Source organism: Acinonyx jubatus, chromosome F2 (assembly GCF_027475565.1).
Source record: "Acinonyx jubatus isolate Ajub_Pintada_27869175 chromosome F2, VMU_Ajub_asm_v1.0, whole genome shotgun sequence".
Lineage (NCBI taxonomy): Eukaryota > Metazoa > Chordata > Mammalia > Carnivora > Felidae > Acinonyx > Acinonyx jubatus.
Genome location: NC_069394.1, coordinates 11,611,014 through 11,636,106, shown reverse-complemented (window position 1 = coordinate 11,636,106; position 25,093 = coordinate 11,611,014). Strand labels below are relative to the sequence as shown.

Here is a 25,093-nt window from a genome sequence, read left to right as displayed (position 1 = left end):
CGTCCTTCACCAGGAGGCCTGCCTACTGCAGGGTCTTGGAAGCAGGCCAGGGATGTTTGCGGAGAGCAGGCACCACCGGTCTGCACGAGTGTGGGGCAGGGGTGGCAAAGGACGTGGGACAGCTGCTGAGGGAAGGTGGCCCTGGGCTAGAGGACTGCAGAAATGCCCCGGGGACTCAGGGCATAGCTGGAAATCAGGCCAGTATGCAAACACCCAGCCCGCCCTGCACACACATGGAGGATCACACGCTCGCAGAGCACCCAGTGTGAGGGGCAGGCCCTGTGCCGTGTGCTTTCCAAGGTGCTAAGACAGTCAGAGAGCTCTTCTGGGTCAAAAGACTTCCCACCAGCAGTCTGCTGCAGGCCCGAAACCTCCTTGAGTTCAAGTCCAGTCTTGTCCTTTGTCTCACGGCCCTGAAGAGACCTACTTTGTGCTGCTCTTCCCAGGTTCATGTCTGGTTCTGAACCATCTGTGTACATAAGGATCATGGATCTCATAGGTCCAGAGAGAAGGATGCTTGCACCTTTACAAGTATCCTGGGTGATTTTTTTAGGGAGATCGTCCGAGACTAAACTTTGAAAGTGTTGCTTCTTTTCTAGGCTGCTGCCTCAAAGGCCTCATTTTTTATTTTTTATTTTTATTAATGTTTATTTGTTTTTGAGAGAGAGAGTGTGTGTGTGAGTGGGGGAAAGACAGACACAGTGGGGGACAGAGGGTCTGAAGCAATCTCTGCCCTGACAGCAGGGAGCCCAATGCGGGGTCAAACCCATGGAACCATGAGATCATGACCTGAGCCGAAGTCGATACCTCAACCGACTGAGCCGCCCGGGTGCTCCAGAGCCCTCCTTTTTTCGACCAGCACTGGCATGTGGTGCTGGCTCCCTGCTCGCAGATCTCCAGGCTTCTGCCCTAACATGCAAGCGGGCCAGCTCCCAGCATCTTCATTTCAACACCCCAATGGTTCGGCCAGCATGTCCTGGTTCAGGTCGTGAGGCTCATGAGGCCCCTGAGAAAATCTGCCCTGTGTTCCACGGCAGAGCTGTGCATCCTGGCAGTCTGCCTGCAGGAGGACCCTTCTCTGAAATCTGTCTTGCCTGATGGATTCTGCCTTTTTGCTTTATGGACCCCCAGCTCCCCTTCCTCCCTCACTTGACCTGAGTCTTTCTTTTCTAGGCTGGGTTTTTTCCTGAGCCCACCCCGAACCCCTTCTGATCCAGCCTTGACCCCAAAGAACTTCATCTGAGCACACTCCTTGCCCACCAAGGCTCCATGGCAGAGGAGAGAGCCCTGAAGGCCTCCAGAAGTTCTCAGGCGTCACCAAAATATGTGGTCTGGCAGGAACGAAAAACAGAGCAAATAAGTGCTTTTCGGAGTTTGCAAAGGAAGTAGGCCAGGTGGCAGGAAAACACGGACAGGTAATTGAGGAAATCTGACACGGGGGCCCGAAGTAGCCTCCTAGAAGGAGAGCATTCCTCTAAAGCTTCTGGTCTCCTTACAGTAAGTTATATATGAATTGTGCGTTCTCCTCCCTCAGAGAGCTGTGTTGGTCCACATGAACTTCCTTGCTTCCTGTAACCTCCTTTCTCTCTACCTCTTTACCTCCCAAGTTTGTTCCGGAGCTGTGCAGAGACAGGCTCACGTCCTGCCCTGGGACCTTGCCTCTCTCCTCCGTACAACCAAATGCATCTCGCCCCATTCTCCTGTGCGTCTCTGAGAAATGGGTCAGACAATCTGTATTAAGTTGGAGTGCCAAATCCTAACTTTTATAATCGAGCTATGCAGTAGACACAGACAGATTAATCATGAGAAGAACCGCCAAAGAGACATGGACGGATGCAGTGGGACGCGAGGGCGAGGCTTCCACTGCTGATGAGCACAGAGCAAGGTAAGCACAGGCCAGAACTGACCACCCCCACCCCCACCAGAGAGAATCATCTTACTCATCCCCATTTTATAGATAGGGAAACGAGGTCCAGAGACAAGCGATCTGCCCTGAGATAGCGGCTGATAGTCTAAAGTCAAGATGACCCCAACCTCGTCCTGTGCCCCAGGTCTGTGCTCCGTCCACTGCACCATGCCGTTCACAGCCATGAGCACCTCTCCGTTCGGTACCTCGTTTCCAATTCATCATGAGGCTTCAAGGGCTTCTGTGATAGGCACAAAAGTGCAGTGCTGTGACCTGCAATAAATCACCGCACCTAATGGTCTCCTTGCTCCCCGTGACCAACTGCGGACAGCCCCACTCTCACTCGCACATGCAGCACGATAGCTGAGGCCACTGCCTGCCTTGAGGGCGGTGTGGGAACCAGGAGAAAAGAGGCAGCCACTGGGGACACTGGGGTGGCGCTCCTTTCCCTCCCCCCACGCCTCCTCCATACCTTCCTTCCTTCGTCCCTCCCACCTCATCCTGCCTCTGTCCCTCCTCTTTCTTTCCTCCTTCCTTCTGGCATCATGCAAACAAGGCACTATAAACTAACAGTTGCCACATTAAGTCCCAATTCTACCACCTCCCCCCAATAGGGTCTTCAGAACTCTAAGGTTCTGAAGGTCTTGTGCGGCATGGAGCACTCAGGGGGCAGCCTTGCTCATTCTCTCCTGTCCACGCAGGGCACTTGCAAAGATGCCCTTGTCCCCGTCCCCAAGTGCTCCAGGTTGGACAGCTCTCTGCTGCTTCTGGGCCAGGCTTCTGCCTTGGGAATCCCTTGCCAGCTGCCTCGGGTCACAGCTCCGGTGACAACCTCTCCCTCCCGTGGATCTTGCTGCCTCCCTGGTGTGCTGCCAGATCTTCACTGCTCTGGAGCCTACAGGCTCTCTCCACTCCCCGGCCCCAGAGAATCCCGTCCTGGTCTGGCAACTACGCCAAGTCCTTTAATTGCTTCTCCTAGACATTTTGCCCATACTTGAGATGCCCCTTCTCCTCAAGACACAGGCCTAAGCTATTTACCTCTCTGGACCTCCGTTTCCTCTTCTAGAACAGTATCTCCTCAGAGGGTCACTGCAGATTAAATGAGTTAGTATATAAGGGATTTAGAACACTGGCTGCCACATAGAAAACATCATATAAGCAATTACCATTATTATCAACGATATGCTGCAGCTGCCTCCCCACCAAAAGTACATTTTGACAAGAAGGAAGAACATGATCTCAGCATGAAGAAAATCCTTTAAATTCATAAACTCAGCTTTCTGGACCTCAGTCTATTTTCCTTATTCTTCTGGACCCAGTGAAAATACCACTGGGCAATACCAATTTAAGAGTCCATGTTTGGGGGCTATGGATTCAGTGACCTCCAGGTCTTTCTTTGCCTTGGTATGTGTGATTCCTGGTGCATAAACTGAGCCAGCCCCTTAGTAGGTGCTCAATATAGATTTGTGGAAGGTATGACTTAAGTATATGCAGCCACCTGTTATCAGCACTACCTTTCAAGATAGAAACCTCATCTGTACAAACACAGAAGCAGAACACCCTTACAATAGCACCCCCCCCCAAAAAAAATACACGGAGGAAAAATCAATCAAAACACATGAGGACAGAGTATAGTCCACACTGCCCTGCTCTGACGGACCTTTGGAAGCCACATTCTCTCTAGCGCCTACACTTTCCCCACCATTAACAATAACCCTCCCATCGCTAGGGTACTCAGCAGCTAATATGATGCTTTCACGTTCATCGCATCATTTGTTCATTAAGGAGCACTCACTGTGTACCTGGCACTGTATGCAGTTCTGGGAAACAGAGCGGGAAAGACACAGCAGTGCCCAGATCTGTGCCCCCCCCCAACCCACTAAACTGTAAGCCCCAACAAGAGTTGGGGCTGCATCTGTTTATCTCCGGATGCCCAGCACTGGCACCGGAGTGTTTTGTGATCAGAGAATGGAAAGAACGGACGCCAGGGCTGCTGACTTCTCAGCCCAGATAAGGAATGTGGCTGTTCAAGCTCAGGGCTATAAAGATATTTGATCAGGGAGTGCCTGGGTGGCTCAGTCAGTGGAGTGTCCGACTTTGGCTCAGGTCATGATCTCATGGTTTGTGAGTTCAAGCCCCACATCAGGCTCTGTGCTGCCAGCTCGGAGCCTGGAGCCTGCTTCGGATTCTGTGTCTCCTTTCTAGCTCTGCCCCTCCTCCACTCGTGCTCTGTCTCTGTCTCTCAAAAAAAAAAAAAAAAAAAAAAAAGTTAAAAAAAAAAAAGATATTTGATCAAATAAGCCCTGAGTGCAGGGATACCTATAAAACTTGGGGGCCCAGTGCAAAATAGAAATATAGGGCCTCTTGTTCAAAACAGAGGAAGAAAGTGTCCTTAGAGGAACTAAAATAGAAAGCTTTTTCCTCTCTGTCCTGGCATCTCTTTGAATTAGTCATGGTGTGTTTTCTTATTTGCTATTCAGTATCATTCTAAGGAAAACATATTGAAACTTTATATTATTAGCATGAATTTCACTACTCATCTTTGTATTGTGCAATGCTGATTTTAAACACAAATATTAACACATTTAACTCATGAAGAATCGCTGAAAATATACAATTCAAATTTGGTAGCTGGTATCTCATTCTTGTCAGAATACTGGAAACAGCACAAAACTAAGCCGATTATTTTAAGGTTTTTTTACAGTTTTTATTTGTTTACTTGAAAGAGATAGAGACCTTGGGCGGGGGGGAGGCAGAAACGGAGAAAGGGAGAGAGGGAGGGAGGGAGGGAGGGAGAGAGGGAGGGAGGGAGAGAGAGAGAGAGAGAGAGAGAGTCTCAAGCAGTCCCTGAGCTGCCAGTGCAGAGCCTCACACGGGGCTCAAAATCATGAAACTGTGAGATCATGACCTGAGCCAAAACTGAGAGTGGACGCTCAACCAACTGAGCCACCCAAGTGCCCCTGAATCAACTATTTTTATGTGACTTCTTGATACACACAGACTATACCAACACTCTACGTCTGGCTCACTGATGACGACGAGGGACATAAAGGAAGGAACTCGGGGACAACCTATCTTCGCCTTTTGTTCTATGCCATTGCTCCCGGCATGAGTGGCTAATGAACACCAGGAAGTGACACAAGAATGGATATGACAGAGTAGGATTCCTCCGTGGTTCATGCTTCCAGAACGCCACTGCCTTCTTTCTGCATTCAGTGTAAGTTCTAGCTCGACAGGAAGCATGGCTTCTGGGGGCCATCGGCACCTCCACTTACTTAGGTTTAGACACAACATGCCTACCTTCTACCCTCTGAGGCATGCTGGCCCCCCACATGTCACATCCATCAGACTTCAGAGATCATGGGCACCAAGAACACTACCTGTGAACATAAAGCACTGTGGACACGCACGCCATGCATGCTTCGTGGTCCCATTAGATCCACTTTCAAAGCATAGGTGCAAGGACAAAACTACTAAGAATTTCAAGACTGGAGCCTCAGAGCATGAAACCCATCATGCGGCCCTTCTAAGCACGGACTTTATGCAACTGCATGAGTCACACGCCCATGAATTCAGCGCTGCCGGGACAGGAACAAGGGTTCACAGCCAAGGGAACAGTCCCTGAAGCCTGAGTGGGGCCCTGGATGGAGCCTGAGCAGCTCCCAAATTGCCCAGAGCACCACAGACCCAGGGGGGGTTAGCCAGTTAGGCCTGAATAAAGAGGGGATGCCGGTTCCTTAGAGGGGCCTCCTTAGCAAGGATAGAAAGCCCAGGTCCTACAGAGAGAATGGCAGGGGAGGCGCTGTCTCCCCAGGAAACTCGGAGATGACTCTGGGGTGAGAAGCAAGAGAAAGCTATGCAATCCTGCTAAGCCCAGCCTCAAAGTAACCTCCTTGAACCTGGAAAGGGGAAAACGGCCAAGACAACATTCCCACGCTCACCAGGCCTCAGAGCGCAGGCAACCCCAGTCCTGGCCAGAGCCTCACATCCATGCTGGTGACAGATGCCAGAAGAACAGCAGCTGGAGGGCGCTGGCGAGAGGCGGGACCAGCCGTCTGGCACCGGCAACACAGGCAGGTGGGTTACAGCCGGTCCACGTCCCACTCCCGGCCCTTATTCAAGCACTGCCACATGGAGACGTGGAATCCCGCCTTTCGCCAACAGCAGACAAGATGGCTGAAATTCGCCTTCTAACACAAACTCGTCTTCACCTGTAGCAGAACCTTTGGCCCTCTCTCTGGTAGGCCACCCACCTGTGAAAACCCTTCCCACTCCGGGCAAGTGTCCATGCCACCTAGTGGCTGAGTGTCCTTGGCTAATTACTTTTATGGGCTTCAGTTTCCCCATCTGAAAACAGGGGCAATCATACCTGCTCCACAGGGGCGTGATGGGGGACAGATGAGGAAACACACGCACAAAGAAAAGAAAGAGGGATGGAGGGAGGCAGAGTTTTCCTCCCACCTCCCGCCACTCTGCTTACTCTGCCCTCCCTGCCCAGGATGCATTCACCATTCCCCAAACCCGAGGACCTCATGCAAGCCTTACGCCATCCATGGGACTTCTACCTCCAGCTCTCACCAATGTCCCCTCCAGACATTTCAGAAGCATGTTTTTCTATTCCACACACTGGAGCAACTGGGTACGTTCGGCTTGCTGGTGTTCCTGGAAAGGGAATAAATAGCACTGGGAGAATTTCTAAGCTCATGGTATTTAATAGGAGCATCCTCAGCACAAAGCCTGACATGCCAGAGACACACAGTAGATTGAACTATGATGATGCCAGCCTCAAACTCTTCAACACTTTCCCTTTGCCAGAAGAGAGGGAGGGGGGAAGGAAGGAAGGAAGGAAGGAAGGAAGGAAGGAAGGAAGGAAGGAAGGAAGGAAGGAAGGAAGGAAGGAAGGGGGGGAGGAAGGGAGGAGGAGGGAGGGAGGGAGAAAACAAGAATCTCAACTCCTGCACGGTGGTCCCTTCTAGTTCTCTAATCTCACCCCCTGCCATTCTCCCCTTCCACTCACTCTCCCACCCTCTAGGCTGTTTTCTAAATTTCCCCTTAAAAATGTCCCTCTCTTTTCCACAGTAGGGCTTTGCATATGCTGTTCCCTCTGTCTGGAAGGGCCTTCCCCACGTTCGGCACTGCCATCTCTTTCTCGTGTCTGAGATCTCGGCTCGCTGGTGGTGTTCCTTCCTCACCTTGTCTGAGGCCGTCTTCCACATCGCCCCGGTGGAAGAAACAATACCTTTGTTGCCCATCTCTGGGTACCAGCATCTAGCACATCTAACAACCCACAGTTGGTAATTAATAGGGACTTGTTAATGAACTAATGCATGGATGATAAATGAAGTAAATATTTTTTTTCTTCCCCCCTACGCATGCCATTCTTTTCTGGGTGTTTTGCAAATGCAAATCGTATCTCCCATTAGAATGCAGGCTGGGTAAGAGTTATAGATTGCTTTTGTTTCTTGCCCACCATGCAGTGCAGTGCAGCGCTGTGCACGACACGTAAAAAATGTTTGATGAATGAACGAATAAATCACTGCATAAATGAGCAGTCGGGCACTCACCCAAACCGGGCTGGACTGAACTGAATGAAGCAGACCTGCATGCGTAAAGGAAGTGCCACATCCTTGCGACAGCGAACATGTGTTCTGCATTTGTCAGTGGGGCTTTCTTGTGCTCCGCTCCCTCACAGGGCCGTCACCCATCAGCCTGCTAATGGGATCATAAAGGAAAGGGAATCTGGGTCCTGGGCTTTCTCAGAGTCATCAGCTCAAAGCCCCTTTAATGTGAGTTCCTGACTCAATTGGGTGTGGAGAGAAGAGAAAAGGTGATGAATGGCCCAAACACAAGGAAACTCAGATACCTGACTTTGTTCTTATCTCGGCAAGAATGCGGCAGCCTGAAAGAGTCGGCAGCGGGCACCCTGAGTCATGATGAACTAAGAAACTCAAGAATGTCCCTTGATAAATGTTTGCTGGATAAATGAATGAATGCTTCTGTTGCTTATTACCTTTTAAGTGAATGGGGTCAAAGGTTGGTATTAACCCAAGGCTCATGGGGTAAAATATTCTTTGTGACCTGGCAGGAATTATTACCAAGGGCAGACTGGGCCAGCCGGTTCACATGGCTAATGAAGACAGGGTCACAGGTTTGAGGCTCCCTGGAGACTAGTTATCTATAGGCAGAGGAAAAATCTGCTTCGCAGCCATACTCAACGTTAACGCTGGGCAACAATCTTGCAAATTCATGCATTTGTCCGGGAAGGGAGGGTATCTATGGATGACTGCGGTGAAACCCTTCAGCAGAGGAAAGCAACGGGAATCTTGTTTACGTGTACACAGGGCAATGACAGCTAACATCTACTGAGTACTGAGTGTCTCTATGCCAGGTGCTGTGCAGGGTAAAATCCCCCCACCTCCTAAATGTGAAAAGTGAACTGTAAAGAGGTGTACAAGGCACTTTCACACCTGCTCTGTTTCAGGTCACTGTGTGGAATCCAAGGCAGCCCCAGCCCCATGAGGTAAATTTCATCCTCTTCCTTCCGCAGACGAGAAAAACAAGGGGGGAAAGAGATGTGCTCACTTGCCCCCAAGATCACCCAGCTGGGAAGTGGCAGAACCTGATCCCAGATGCAAGCAGTTGCCAAAGCCAAGTCGGTTCTCTTAACCGAGATACCAGAGACACTGCTTTTTTGTTTTTCTTGACAAGCAGATGAGTAACGTGGTCTTTACGGATGAAAAGTGACTAGTTCAAAATCGATGAAAGCAAGGCATTTGACTGTTGCAAAGAACTGCCATCCAAGGCATCGCCCAGGTAATCTCCTGGATTCCAAGGCTGAGGAAGACGACAGGCAGAGGAAGAGCCGGGCCTTAGGCCACAGGGCCTCTTTTGCAAGTCGCAGCTTTACCAAGTAGTGTGCCTTGCTGGGCAAGTGGCAGCTCATCTCCAACCTGGGCAGGCACTGTTCTAAATGCTGTTGATGCAGAACAAACATGTAAGATGGGCATAATCAGTCCTTCCCCGTGGATGAGAAAATGGAGTCACAAAATGGCTCAGCAGCGTGGGCCCGGGGCCCAACCAGGAAATGACAGAGTTGGGACTCCTGTCCAGGTGGTCCAGCTGTAATACCTGCGCTCTGAGTACAGGAATAATAATAATAATAATAATAATAATAATAATACCACCTACCTCACAGACTCTGGGGATCTGATGCATGTAAAGTGCATAGCAAAGTGGCCTGTGGTATTTATTCACTACATGACACATTTTATCTTTAAATTTCCCACCTCAGCAGATTCATTCTCATGTCTTAGCAGGTGCTCAGGAACACCCCGATTAGCTGTAGCTGGATGGTCCAGAGGTCCAGGATTTGAAGCCAAACATTTTGCGCATGGGCTGAGCTACATGTCCTAGTAAGGCATCCAGCCCAGCAGGCTGACTCCAGTGGGGGGCACCGGCACTAATGATGGTGACCACTGGCCATGGAAGACAGAACACAGCAATGAGACACAAGGACCAGTCTGTACTGTGACGTTCTGGGAGAACCGTCTTCAGCCAGCAAGACCTGACTCTTGGGCTGGAGCTCAGAGACAAGGCCACAGGCCCCCACGAGAAGACCTTACTAGGGCAAGGCAGGACTCAGAAGTATCTGCATCAGGAAAGCAAGGACTTGGTGAAGAGAATAAAAGAGGGCTCAGTGGCGGGGGTCAGGATAGATTCACCCCGGTTACTGGGCAAAAACGGGTGATAAGAAGAAGAGCCCAAATGGGACCTGAAGTTTAGCTTCATGCACCTCATCCAGGCGTTCTCGAAGCTCTCCTGCCTTGAGATAGCAGCGGTCCTGAGAGCTTGGCACAGGGGGAAGCCTGGAGGAGGCTGAGAGGACCCGGCTGGCAGAAGATGCCCACCAAGGCTGGCCACCAGGCAGGGCCTGATACACTCAGACTGCAGCCAGATGGGCACTCATCGGGAGATCAGGGTGAGGGGTTCTTGCATTCAGTAAAGAGTTGGGTCAGAGGACCCTGAACACACTTTCCACACTGCTTCCCATGATTCCAACAGGCTCAGTCCCTTGTCCTCCCCCATCTCCCCCGCCAGCATCATGCAGCATCTTTGAGCTAAACTGAGGCAAATTAGGACTTGCGTACATACATGATACATGCATGATACCACTTTAGACCCAAACATGGTGACAGCACGATTCTCCAAAATCTGAACCCAACAGAGATGTCTCCAAGAACAATCGCCCTATAAAGTCAACGCTCATCCTGAGATCTACGATTCCACAGTGGTGCATCTGTTCTCGTAGGTGAAGTGGGGAGGCAGGAGCCCCAAGAGTGGCGCCAAGTCTCTCGAGGAGCAGGGATGGGATGGTCCCAGCCATCAATGGAGCTTTGTGGCCTCGGTGGAAAGAGAGGAACACCCTGTCTCAGGAATGCAACCTCAGAGCGCAGAAGACAACCACTCTTTACCATTATGAAACCCCAAACACTCTGGGTGTGGTGGGGGTTTTAAAAGCATATTCTGCTACCACTGAGAAGCCTTGGAAATGTGGAGAGTGCACCACCCAAGCCATTAAATGCCCAGACAGCTCGGGACAGAGGCAAGAACAAGGAGCCAATGAGTTTGGGTCAGAGTGTCTCAAAGAAATAAACATGCGGTGAAGGTATTTCCATAGCCAGTAAATACTGTCTTTCAGGGGGTTCAGAAGGAGACCAAACAGCCTGCCCCGACTATCCCCCGATAAAAGAGTGACACTGTGTATCTAAGGAGCGAGCAGCCAGGCACAGAAGCCAGATTTGCCAGCCACCCTTTAATTTATAGGCCGTAAATGATGGAGCCCATGATCTATTGCCCCTGACTCAGGGGGGATTTATTCTGGCTAAGAGCATACACAGAGGCCACTGATATAAGTGACGGCCTTGGGTGGAAGAAGGTCGGGCTCTCACTAAACGCTAAGTAAAGATGTTCGGAACAGACCGTTACACTGCTAAGAGATGGTTCCGAACACATCACAGGAAGCAGCTGACACTACCCATCCCAGCTGAGGTCGGGCTGAAGGGGAGGAAACCTGGGATGCTGCAACAAGGAGGCAGTCCGCAGCAGCTGGCGGCTGGCCTTGATCTGCAACAGTGTCTCCACTGCGCATCCTTTCCTGTTGCGCTCTTACCCAGCTTTGGCCCCGTCCAAACCTGCTCTCGGGTAAAGGCTGGCTCCAGTCCTTCACATGAGCTGCTAGTATTGAAGCACCTTGCGGGCCTAGACCTCATCTGTTCCATGATCGCTGTGACATGAAATGGTTCAGCGCCTGCCATGGAATAGACGCTAACTCTTTATTCAACAAATAGAAATGATCTGTTTCTTTCCATCCATCCATCCATCCATCCATCGATCCATCCACCATCTATTCATCCAGTCTTTCCCAAAGGACATGTCCGGGACATATCTTGTGCCTGGCCAGAAAGAGAGTATCTAATAATGTTTTACTGCACATACATACATTTTATCATTGTCATCTGATTATGGCAAGTGATGCTGATTTTCCATCTGTGATAGTGATACAAAAATTTTGTGTTCAGATTTCTTCATGGAAGAGAAGGGAGTCAAATTAAAATTAAAACCATTCAATTAAATAACAGCACAGGTTTTATAAGGATATGGCAAAAATCCTAAAGGTGGCTCAGGAATGACTAGATCTTGAGAAATCCCACATTCAACAAACATTGCCTGATTAGAGACAGTTCTAGAGCTAGTACAGTCCAAGGCAAAAGGCACCCACAAGTAAGTTATATTTTTTCAAAACTCGTCTTTGTACACTTTCTAAAACTTTTTGTCCTTCTTTTCACTCACGTTGTTTGTCACTGGTATAACCTGGTTATTTGTTGCTTTTCTAAAATCAGTCACTGTGAGGGACTGAACTGTGCCCCTGCCCTATCTTCATATGTTGAAGCTCTAACCCAGTACTTCAGAATATAACTAATTTAAAGACAGGGTCTTTAAAGAAGTTAAGATGAGTGTGTTAGTGTGGCCCAAATCCAATCTGACTGGGTTCGTATAAGAAGAGATTTGGACACACAGAGAGATCCCAGAGGTGTGCTCACACAAAGGAAAAAACCATGTGAGGACACAGGGAAAAGATGGCCATCTATAAGCCATCAAGAGATGGCTTCAGAGAAACCAGACCTGCCAACACCTTGATCTTAGACTTCCAGCCTTAGGAACTATGAGAAAATCAATTTCTGTTGTTTAAACCGCCCAGTCTGTGGACTTTGTAACAGCAGCCCAAGTAGACTAAGACAGGCACCACGCCTCGCATTGTTTTTAGGTGGCTCATGATGTGCCACATGAATGGGTTTAGATGTGAGTGCAGAGGATGACAGAGACCTATCACAGTGGACATGTGACCAGCACATGAGCAGGGAGGTACTGAGTTCTCATGGATTAATGTCACCTATGATCAAGCTGGTCTACAAGTCAGTGCCTAGGGCACATCCACATGAGTGGAGGTTCTGGAAACACATATCTGCCTATAAAGTCATATTATTTTATTTTCTAATCTATTCAGTACCAAAGTTTTTGCTAGTCCTAAGTAAAATGTCTGACAACTCTGTTTCAATGGATTCTGTCAATGAAACCTCAGATGTTCTCCCTAAAAAATGGCCAAAGCCTCATGCACTTTGTGTTATTTCCTCCATACCGACTGTGCTTGTGTCCACCCTCTGGTTAGGAAATGAGTTCATGACAGCAGGTTACGGTCTTTGCCCACATCCTTAAATACAGTTGCCCAGTTCGCCTTGTGGGAAGGACACTAATATATGAAATACAGCCTTTCCTCATGGAGTTTTCTATCTAACAGAAAAAAAGACAAGTAAAAACTTCCAGCACCAGCCAAGATGGAGTAAACAGAATGCAGCCTCTCTCTCTCCCACTATTTGCAACTAAAAACTCTGTGGAGTAAAGGCTGATTAGACCAAAAAAAGAAATAGGAGAGTCAGCAATTATACCTGGGATGTTCCGCAGTTGACAGAACAGGAAGGACACAGAAAATGCAAACAAAGCCAGCAACCAACCAGACCCAGAGTACATTACAGAGCACAGCACCCAGGACCAGGATAATATGTGTCCTTTCCAGACACGCACCAAGACCTGCGCCATAAAATGGCACCATAAAATAGTGCAAAATATTTAAAAGGACTCAAGTCACGCAAAGTGTGCTTGTTCCCCAACCATAATGGATTATATGTAACTTCTTTGAAATGCAGTGTTCTCATGTGTAAAGGAGAATAGGAATCTTTACCCTTTCAAGACTTCCTAGAAGTTTAGCAACAATAATACGTAAAAGAACCTCAACACAGAAGGTACGAAAGAGCGTAACCACTAGAATGCACTCAAAATAGCAAAGCTAGTAAGCTGGCAGGAGCCAGAATGGAAGCCCAAGTTTGCCAAAAGTTAAAGCCTGTGCTTCTCCCAGCACAGAAATCAGAGACCCTCGTGGGGTTGAGGTGAGAACAAACAGGATAGTGCTCATGAGCATGCTTCGAGAAGCTTAAAACCACAAATTCAATGTAACAATAAATCACTACTATTATATCAACACCCAAGATGATGAATGTGAGCACTTACGATGTTCTGATACCAGGACATACCACATACAGGGTTTCGGTTTGTTTTGCCTAAATTCTAGTTTAATAGAGAACATTTTAAAAGCCAGTAACTTCGTTGTTTGCTGAGTATTGAGAAAAATACACACAAATTCACACTCACATACATATATCATACATAGCATACATACATTGTGTATGAAGACACTTAGAATAATTCCAAACACATAAAATACTAATGCTATTCCAGATTTATATATGCACAGGACTTAGTACATATTAATGAACATATGCACAAACATCATATACATTTGCAATGATGCCACCATAACCACACACAAACACACAGTTGATTAAAGGCTTATAATAGTAAAGTCAGCTTATATTCACATATTACAGTTTACATGGATATTTCATATTCACCATTTAGGTTCTCAAATGTCTTATGCTGTAGGGTAGGGTTAGAAGTCATCCCAGGGGGGCACAATGGGACAAACATGGATTACAGCGACAGGAAGATTTGGTTTGAAATCCTAGCCAGCTCTGTTGCAGAAGCAACGCACAAACATTACAATAAAAGTGCGGTGGGAAACTGAAATAGGTATCAGGAAGCCCAACTTCAGGTGCCTGCGAGGGACAGGAAGGACTGCCTGGACGAGGTGCCATCTGGACTATCTTAAAGAAGTGACTGACATAAAGTAATGGATCCCAGGAAATCAGGACCACACACAAAGGCATGGGAACAAGATATCTCCTTCCCTCGTTCCTCTTCATGCTCTTGAGTCCTAAACCTAGGACCTCTCCTTGGGCCTACCCACGGCCCATCTTTCTTACTATACTATGGACGGAACTATGTCCCCACCACCACCACCAAATCCATATGTTGAAGCCCTAACACCCAATATGACTATATTTGGAGAAAGGGCTTTTAGGAAACATTTAAGGTTAAATGAGGTTATGAGGATGGATTCCTACTCTGATAGGATGGTGTCCCGTAAGAAAAGAAAGGCATCTCCTTTCCTTTCCCCTCTCTGTCTCTCTGTCTCTGTCTCTCTCTTCCCCTCTCTCTCTCCATGCATATGCACCTAGGAAAAGCAAGACAGCTGTCTGCAAACCTGGAACTTGACCATGCTAACACCTTTATCTTGAACTTCCAGACTTCAGAACTGTGGGAAAATAAATTTCTGTTAAGCCACTCAGTCTATGGTATATGGTTACGGCAGCCCGAGAAGACTAAGACACACCCCCCATGCCCTCCCTTGGTTATTTCACTACCTTTTTTTAAATTATTGCCTCCCATTTTAGAAATGGTCTCTCTCTCCTCTGCTTCAGTCCTAAATTTCCAGCTGCCATATTGGATGCCCAGCCAGCACTGGCAACTCAACACAATCTATAATGGTTTCATGCCTTTGCACTCCAGATCATTTTCCTGACTTCCTATTTTACTATTACTTTAATTTGAGAGAGAGAGAGAGAAAAAGAGAGAGAGAATGAGAGAGAGAGTGGGAGAGAGGAGCAGAGGGTTAGACAGAGAGAGAGAGAGAGAGAGAGAGAGAGAGAGAGAGAGAGAGAATATCCCAAGCAGACTCCACACTCACTGTGGAGCCCGACACAGGGCTCAATCCCATGATCCTGGGATCATGACCTGAGCCAATACCAACAGTCAGGTGTTCAACCAACTGAGCCACCCAGGCACCCCTCCTGACTTCCTTATTTTAGTTAAGAACACCATCATCCTTCTAATCATTAAGAGGCTAAATCTTATTGGCTCCTCCCTCTCTCCTTCATCCACCATATTCTTTTGTATTTCTTCTAAGAAATTTCCCTAATTTCAATTACTTTACACTGTTAAAGCCTTGCTATTGTTCACCTATATTAAGTATTCTGCTGTACTAGCAAGGGCTATTTTTGCAAAAATGGCAGAAGTTCTAAGTTAAACTGCTTTTACTAGAGAAGATAATTTGTTGGCTAATGTCACTGAAACGTACGCTTCAGGCAAGGCTGAATCCAGGGCCTCACGTCACCAACTATCACTCTCCAATCTCTGCCTCTAATTCATTGAGTCGACCTCACTCTTCATCAAGCTCCCCTCATGTAATGGCAAATGTAGCCTTGGGCTTAGGGTTTATCAGTTGGCAACACCACTGGTAACAAGGTGCCTCGCCTGTTCCAGCAAACATCCTATAAGTGATGATTGTGGCTTGAAAATAATGTGCTATGTGTACTCTCAATAGCCAGACCCAGTCCACTGACCCCAGTCACAGGGTGGGGACTACATCAGTCCCACCCAAATCATGACTGTGAGTGGGAAGAATGGTTCCCCAAAGCAAAACTGAGGAGCTGATACCCTAAAGTAGGGTAGGAATGCTAATTAGATAGATACATAGATACATAGGTAGAGTAAAACATCTATCTGATATACCTCTTAATTGTGTTTCTTAGTTCCAACTTCACTCCACTTCAATTCGCCTTAAAAATATCTCAGACCATTTCTTTCCCCTGTTCCCAAGCCTCCGATGACTCCCCAGAAGAGGGCCTACAGGGTCCAGGGATGGCAATTTGCAAGCACAGTGAGTAACTTTCAGAGCCCTCCCTCCCTGAATGAGAGGAAGGAACTTGGAAAGAGAGGGAGTTTTAATGACAGAATCACTGCAAGGGAGAGAGGGGGCTCTGGTTTTGTTTTATTCTCATGGTCCAATTGGACAGCTTGGGCTGGTGTGGCTTGTAGATAAGTCTGTTATACAAAAATCCACACATCCGAGAGGGCATTCACAGCCAAGGCATCCAGAAATGTGGATTCTGGTGGCTCTGGGTTTCCCAGGTACCCGTCAAAATCCTCACCCACTGGAGTCCTTTTTCCCCCTCCTTCCTCAGGGGAGCTAGTATTTTCTTCTTCCTCATTATGTCATGAGCCCGACTAGAACATAATACTATGAGGACAGGGAATAAGTGGATCAATTTTATTTATGTCTCTTATTTCCAGAGCCTAGCAGAGTACCCTGCAAGTTGGACCCTTAATAAATATTTATTGACTGAATGAATGAATGAATGAGAAGATCCTAACATTATTATCTTTTTGTGTTTCAACATCACTTAATCCAGAGTGTTGTGCACAGCACATGCTCAGTAGATGTTTAGCGGATTTAATTTAGTCCAAAATATATAAAAAAGAATCCTAATCAGATTTTCTTGTTTTGGGATAGTGCAAATTTTGGGAAGCAGCTGGATCTGAGTTATCTCTGTACCAGCATCCTGAAAATGTATAGCCTCCAATCATAAAGCCACAGAATGTTCACAGACGTGAGGGACTTCCTCACAAACAAGCCATGTTCTATTTTCTGTGTCAGTCCCGTTTCAGCACAAGGGCTGCTGAAGCAAGTGTCAAGGATATTTGAAAACAAATGTTATCCTTTCTTAGGTATAAATCATGTCATTCTTAGCTATCTATAAGGAGGAGTAACAGCCATGTATGCACATCTCTCCCCCGACCCTAGGCAAACTCGGCTCCTCCCAGGGCTCTCCCACCTCGATGTCCACCCTCTGCCCTGCCAGGTGGCCATCCGGGCTCAGCATCCAGCAGTTTCTCTGCTGTTTGGGAAACCCAGTGAATTTTAATGCTATTGAGCAACTCTGCTCAAACACTCCTGGTGTGAACTGAGTAAAGCTCTAGTTGCTAGGCAACCGTTACAAAAGAAGAAGAATTTCCAAAATAAAAAGTGACCCAGAATACACTGGAATCAAGTACAATTGCACACTTAATTTGCAATTGGTTGGAGTACACCCTCACCTTGGTTAGATGGTTTATTTCTTGCTTACTCTAGGAAATAGCCTTTCAAAATTTTAATGAAGCTGAAAGTAATTTCTACTCCTTCCAGAGACTCAATAAAGAAACAAAGAAAAATGTTTCAAAGCTGGGATTCCTGGCAAGTAGTGGGTGCTCAATAAAGTATTCATTGAATGAATGAATGAATGAATGAATATGTAGGCACAAGGATGCTTGCATCCTGAGGAGTCATGGCCTTGGAAGATATATAAACACAAAGTTATACATCTTTGTGGTGGTTTTAAAATAAGTCTGTGGCCAGCAGGCACATGAAAAGATGCTCAACGTCACTCCTCATCAGGGAAATACAAATCAAAACCACACTCAGACATCACCTCATGCCTGTCAGAGTGGCTAAAATGAAAAAATCAGGAGACTGTAGATGCTGGAGAGGATGTGGAGAAACGGGAACCCTCTTGCACTGTTGGTGGAAATGCAGCCTGGTGCAGCCGCTCTGGAAAACAGTGTGGAGGTTCCTCAAAAAATTAAAAACAGATCTACCCTATGACCCAGCAATAGCACTGCTAGGAATTTACCCAAGGGATACAGGAGTGGTGATGCCTAGGGGCACTTGTACCCCAGTGTTTGTAGCAGCACTTTCAACAATAGCCAAATTATGGAAAGAGCCTAAATGTCCATCAACTGATGAGTGGATAAAGAACATGTGGTTTATATATACGATGGAATACTACTTGGCAATGAGAAAGAATGAAATCTGGCCATTTGTAGCAACGTGGATGGAACTGGAGAGTGTGATGCTAAGTGAAGTAAGTCAGGCAGAGAAAGACAGATACCATATGTTTTCACTCATATGTGGATCCTGAGAAACTCAACAGAAGACCAGAGGGGAGGGGAAGGGGGGAAAAAAAAAGTTACAGAGAGGGAAGGAAGCAAACCGTAAGAGACTTAAATACTGAGAATAAGCTGAGGGTTGATGGCGGGTGGGGGGAGGGGAAAGTGGGTGATAGGCATCGAGGAGGGCACCTGTTGGGATGAGCACTGGGTGTTGTATGGAAACCAATTTGACAATAAATTTCATATAAAAAAATAAAAAATAAAAAATAGAATAAGTCCGGGGCACCTAGGTGGCTCAGTCAGTTAAGCGTCTGACTTTTGATTTTGACTCAGGTCATGATCTCACAGTTCCTGAGATTGAGCCCTGCGTTGGACTCCATGCTGACAGTGCGGAGCCTGCTTGGGATTCTCTCTCCCTCTCTCTCTCTCTCTCTCTGCCTCTCCCCGACTCACACACACACATGTGCTCTCTCTTAAAACAAATAAACATTAAAAAAATAATAATAAATAAAATAAGTCCACAAATTCTTTGGTCTCCCTCCCCTCAGGAGAGGAAGCAAGAGTGAGAGTTGGCCTTAACAACTAATTTCTAACAAATACAAGGTGACAGAATTCACAGCTTGTGACGCCATCATAGAAAAAACTGAAACTTTCTTCTCTCTCTCTCATCGTTCACTCTGGGGGAAGCTACCTGCCATGTCCTGATGACACTCAAGCCATCTATGGAGAGGCCCACGTGGCAAGGAACGGAGGCCTCCTGCCAAGGACAGTGTGAGAGAGCCATCTTCACAACAGATTCTCTGGCCTCAAGCAAGCCTTCCGATGGCTGTGGCCTCTGCCGCCCTCGGAACGTAGTCACACGAAAGACCCCCAGCCAGAACCAACCGGGCAAGGCCACTCCCACAGACCTGACCCACAGTAACAAGGAAATATAAGTGAAATGTGTCCTATTTTAAGCCACTATGGTGTTGTTGTGCAGCAATAGATAATCGTCTTTCACCTTTCCGGAGATGACAGCTGAACAAAATAGAAGCTCCTTGAGGGTGTCTTGCTCACTCTTGCCTCCCAACACCTGGCGTCTTGTGTGCACTCAGTAAACAATGGGTAGCAACTCATGTAATGACATAGCCAGTCCTAATCCTTTATGGAAACCTATACCTAGATTCACACACAGAAACAGGAGCACAGTCCACCAATAAAAAAGAGACTTTTAAACAAAGAACCATTCACATAATTATTTTAAAAAGAACTATTAACTTGAATTTTTCTTAAAAAAAGATTACTAAAAATATTTTAATAAAAAGGGACTATTAGAAACTATTGAAACTGTGCTCTTAGAATTTGCATAATCCTCCTCCCTTATTGGGGTGAAAAGGAGCTGTGTCTAGAAGGAACATAAGGCCTATGGGGAATATAATATATCCAAGGTGAGAACAAGCAAGAAAGAGCAGAGCATGAGAAGTCCATTCTTCTCATGAGAAGGAAAAAGCACTGGGGGTGGGGCAGGGGGAGGACACAGGGCAAAATGTGGGTTTCAGATCCCACTTGGGGATTTTCTCGTAGTTCTCCTGAAGCAATGTCATCAAAGCAGTTCAAGTACACAAAGGCCACTTGAACAAGATAACCCTCCGATACCTTTGTGACTTGAGCTATGACTGGAAGACCTCCTCCTGCCAGTGCTCCAGGCACACTTAGGAGATGGGTAGGGAGCACTTCTGCCCCCTGCTGGCCCAGAGAGAGCTAAACAGGAAGACATGCCCCAACAATTCCCACATTCAGCCTCACACACTCCTTTCTCCATTATCATATTTTAGGGCAGGCTATACACCTCTGTAGAAATAAGAGAGGGGGAGAAATGGTAACAAATCACTGTCTTGTTTCTTCTGTGACAATTAGAGCAATGCAGATTAAAAGCAAGATTTGCCCTCCATGCCAACCTCAGATAACTGACGGTGACTTTATTCAAATGCAAAGACCCACTGATATTTGCTTTTCTCACTAACAACTGGTCCTGCGTACTCTACCACATGCTATGAACCATGCAAGGAAAGTAGCATCTAGCCTGGAGTCCCCCACTCTAGAGAGAGAGGACATTTTTCAATATGCTCAACTGCCTAAAAATACCTAAAAATTAAAAGAGTGATTTAAATGTCCCAGACCAGAGAATCCCAGTGTTCTTCTCATCCATTGCTTTTGAGTCTTCCTATGGCCACAATATCAAGTACACAGCAGGCCTCTAAAACTTAATGTGTTACTGTTGCTGAGTTCAATTATTTCAAAGAAAGTTTCCTGGTATTGACTATGTGCCAGGCACTGTGATAAGTTCTTCATGTACATTATTTAATTTGATCCAATAACAATTCAATAAATGAGAAAAATGAGGCTCAGAGAACTGGAATTATCTACCAGAGGGTCGCCAAGCTAGAGACGTGTCAAACTCCAAACCCAGATTCTGCAGCTGTCCCCATGAACCAAACACAACACTCTCCTAAGTGTTTGAAGACAAGCTTTGTCTCCATCATGATAGTGAATCCCACATTAATTGCTTGGCTGAATTTATTTAGAAATAATATATTGCTGCTTATTAAAAGATATTCAAAACTCTTAATCAGGGCTTTTGCTCAGCATGAGACAATCAGATGTATCATAGAATCCATAATGATCCCAGCATATGCTGTTGACATTTTACTAAGGTATAGCTTTCCTGAAACATTGAAAATAGCTCTAAGTTCCCCATAATTCAGGTCTCACCTCCCAAAGATCTTTAAGGGAGCCATTTATAATATAATCAATGTAGTGTTTACGAGGGAGATTCTATTCTGAGGATATTAAAAAAAAAAAAAAAGTGCTAACCCCCTCTGCCATTACCCCATTTCTCCCAGCCCATTCCATGTTAACCCAGCAGGGAGGAAGCTGAAAGGGGAAGGAAGGGAGAAGAGGGGGAGGGGAGGCAGCAGAGCCAAGCCTGGTGACAGGAGACTGCCTTTCACTCCATAGGTCCCCAAGCAAATGAAGGAAAGAGTGTCCAGCATCCCCAACAAGCTTCCTGCCGTTTTACAATGCTGCCATCTTCTGGCACAAAGTGAAAATCCCTAAGAAAATACTACCAGTCACTGAGGTTCAGTAAGTCAACAAAGATGTGCTCCCTATATACCAATAAAGTTAGGGGGGAAAATTACCCCCAACGCATTCCTGGGATCTATCTGAACTAGAATTAAGCATCTTCACTTTCCAGGCTCCTACTTTTTAAAATATACCATCTAGTGCCAGGACAATTAGAGAAACTACTTCAATATTCTCCCACCTCCCATGCATGCCTCCCTTCCAATCCATTACCCCACCCAGCCATTGAAGTTTCCAATGACTTTTAATTCTACTTGGAACAAACTTATTATTCTGGCCCATGAGGTATCCCAAGCTGGCAGCCTGCAAGCCCAAGTTCAATAGCTCCAGGGGTGTGTGTGTGTGTGTGTGTGTGTGTGTGTGTGTGTGTGTGGAGAGAGAGAGAGAAATATTTTCAACTGCTTTAAGTGGGGCACACCCTACCTCCTCGGTTGGCTGCCTACCTCCACCTATACCCTATATGGATATGCACGCATATTCACGGCCGTGAAGTCAGGAAACTCACTCAGAAATTCACATCCACCCAGAACCTCAAAATGCGACCTTATTTAGAAATAGATGTACTTGCACATATACTTAGTTAAGAAGGGGCCATACTGGGGGCGCCTGGGTGGCTCAGTCAGTTAAGCGTCCAGCTTCGGCTCAGGTCATGATCTCACAGTTTGTGGGTTCAAGTCCCGCATTGGGCTCTGTGCTGACAGCTTAGAGCCTGGAGCCTGTTTCGAATTCTGTGTCTCCCTTTCTCTCTGCTCCTCCCCCGCTCATGCTCTGTCTCTCTCCTTCAAAAATAAATAAAAACATTAAAAAAAAAAAAAAAGAAGGGGCCATACTTGATTAGAGTGGACCCGAAATCCAATATGACTGGTGGTTTTATAAGAACAGACACAGAAACAAAGACACACAAGGAAGAAGTCATGTGAAGACAGAGGCAGAGATCAGAGTGGTACAGCTTCAAGCCAAGGAATGTAAAAAATTGCCATCAACCACCAGAAGCTAAAAGAGGCAAGGAATGATTCTCCCCAAGAGCCACAGAAGGTAGTTTGGCCCTACTGACACCTTGATGTCAGACTTCCAGTCTCTAAAACTATGAGAGAAAAAATTTCTATTGTTTTAAGCCACCCAGTTTATGGTACTCTGTTACAGCAGCCTGAAAAAACTAATACATTATTTGTTTTCTATATCTTCTAAAATAAAGAGCCCTGACAGAAGACATTAATAGACACGTTTCCAAAGAAGACATTCAGATGGCTAACAGACATGAAAAGATGCTCAACATCGCTCATCATCAGGGAAATACAAATCAAAAGCACACTGAGATACCACCTCACATCAGTCAGAGTGGCTAAAATGAACAACCCAGGAAACAGCAGATGTTGGAGAGGATGTGGAGAAAGGGGAACCCTCCTGGATTGTTGGTGGGAATGCAAACTGGTGCAGCTGCTCTGGATAACAGTGTGGAGGTTCCTCAAAAATTTTAAAATAGAACTACCCTATGACTCAGCAATAGCATTACTAGGAATTTATCCAAAGGATACAGGAGTGCTGATTGGAAGCGGCATGTGCACCCCAAGGTTTAGAGCAGTGCTATCAACAGTTCCCAAATTATGGAAAGGGCCCAAACGCCCATCAACTGATGAGTGGATAAAGAAGATGTGGTTTATATAGACAATGGAATACCACTTGGCAATGAAAAAGAATGAAATCTTGTCATTTGCAACAACGTGGATGGAACTGGAGGGTATTATGCTACGTGAAATAAGTCAGTCAGAGAAAGACAGATATCATATGTTTTCACCCATACGTGGAAGTTCAGAAAATTAACAGAAGACTATGGAGGAAGGAAAGAAAAAACATAGTTACAAACAGGAAGGCAAACCATAAGAGACTCTTAAATACAGAGAACAAACTGAGGGTTGATGGGGGTGAAGGGCCAGGGAAAATGGGTGATGGGCACTGAGGAGGGCATTTGTTAGGATGAGCACTGGGTGTTGTATGTAAGTGATGAATCACAGGAATCTACTCCCAAAGCCAAGAGCACATTTTATACACTGTGTGTTAGCTAACTTGATGATAAATTATATAAAAAATTAATTAATTTTAAAATAAAATAAAGAGCCCCAAAATAAACCCTCACAAATGTGGTCAAATTATTTTTGACAAGGGTGCCAAGAGCATTCAGTGAGGAAAAAATCATCTCTTCATACAAAGTCAGTACACAAAATATCTGTTGTATTTCTATACACTAATGACAAACTATCAGAAAGATAATTAAGAAAACAATCCCATCTACAATTCCATCAAAAAGAATAAAATACCTATGAATAAATATAATGAAGGAAGTGAAAGAACTGTACACTGAAAACTGTAAGACATTAATGAAAGAAATTGAAGGAGACACAAAAATTAGAAAAATCTTCCATGTTCATGGATTGAAATAGCTAAATATTGTTAAAATGTCAACCCTACCCAAAGAAACCTACTGCTGTAATGCAGTCCCTGTCAAAATTCCAATGGCATTTTTCACAAAAATAGGACAGATAATATTAAAATTTGTATGGAACCACAAAACACCCCAAATACAAAGCAATCTTAAACAAAGCATCATGCTTCCTGATTGCAAACTATATTACAAATCTATAGTAATCAAAACAGTAGGTATTGACAAAAAAAAAAAAAAAAAAAAGACACACAGATCAGTGGAACATAATAGAGTCCAGAAATAAAACCAAGCATATACAGTTGACTAATTTACAACAAAGGGGCCAAGAATATACAATGGAGAAGGGGAAGTCCCTGCAATACTGCTGGGAAACATGTGCCAAGGAATGAAATGGGGCCACTACCTTACACCACACACAAAAATTAACTCAAAATGGATTAAAGGCTTGACTACAAGACCTGAAGCCATAAAATCATGGAAGAGGGATGCTTGGCTGGCTCAGTCAATTAAGCGTCTGACTTCGGCTCAGGTCATGATCTCACGGTTTGTGGGTTCGAGCCCCGCGTCGGGCTCTGCGCTGACAGCTCAGAGCCTGGAGCCTGTTTCAGATTCTGTGTCTGCCTCTCTCTCTGCCTCTCTCCCACCCGCACTCTGTCTCTCTCTCTCTCAAAAATAAACATACATTAAAAATATTTTTTTTTAAACTCATAGAAGAAAACAAGACAGTAAATACCATGCCATCAGTCTTGGTGATGACATTTTAGACTTGACACCAGAAACAATGACAACAAAAGCAAAAACAGACAAGCGGGACTACATCAAACCAAAAACCTTCTGTACAGTAAAGGAAACCATCAACAAAATGAAACAGCAACCTACCAAATGGGAGAATAATTTACAAATCATATTTTTTTAATATGAAATTTATTGTCAAATTGGTTTCCATACAACACCCAGTGCTCATCCCAACAGGTGCCCTCCTCCATGCCCATCACCTACCCCCCCCCACCCCCCATCAACCCTCAGTTTATTCTGTCTTTAAAAGTCTCTTATGGAGACTTTTCTCTCTTATGGAGAGAAGTCCATAAGACTTCTCTCTTATGGAGAGAAGATGGCGGCGTAGGAGGACGCGGGGCTCACCGCATCCTGCTGATCACTTAGGTTCCACCCACACCTGCCTAAATAACCCAGAAAACCACCAGAGGATTAGCAGAATGGAGTCTCTGGAGCCAAGCGCAGAGGAGAGGCCCACGGAAGAGGGTAGGAAGGGCAGAGAGGCAGTGCGCGCTCCACAGACTGGCGGGAGGGAGCCGGGGCGGAGGGGTGGTCCGCCGGCCAAGCAGACCCCCCAGTCTGGCAAAAGCAGAGGGGCTGGAAAGAGTGTGTTCCGACAGCAAGCGGGACTT

The 25,093-nt window shown here is 46.1% G+C and overlaps 1 long non-coding RNA gene across 2 annotated transcripts; it reads right to left on the bottom strand.

Annotated features, from left to right (window-relative positions):
* Nucleotides 1-662: 662 nt before the first annotated feature.
* On the bottom strand, nt 663-12,903 carry LOC106976886 (uncharacterized). 2 transcript variants are annotated; one of them, XR_008292516.1, is made up of 4 exons: nt 5,848-12,903; nt 4,925-5,286; nt 2,945-2,995; nt 663-2,179 (listed from the first exon to the last, which is right to left on the bottom strand). It is a non-coding gene; the product is annotated as an uncharacterized LOC106976886 (long non-coding RNA). The 2 variants fall into 2 exon arrangements; XR_001430557.3 differs by having other exon boundaries at nt 4,925-12,903.
* Between the last annotated feature and the right edge of the window lie 12,190 nt (nt 12,904-25,093).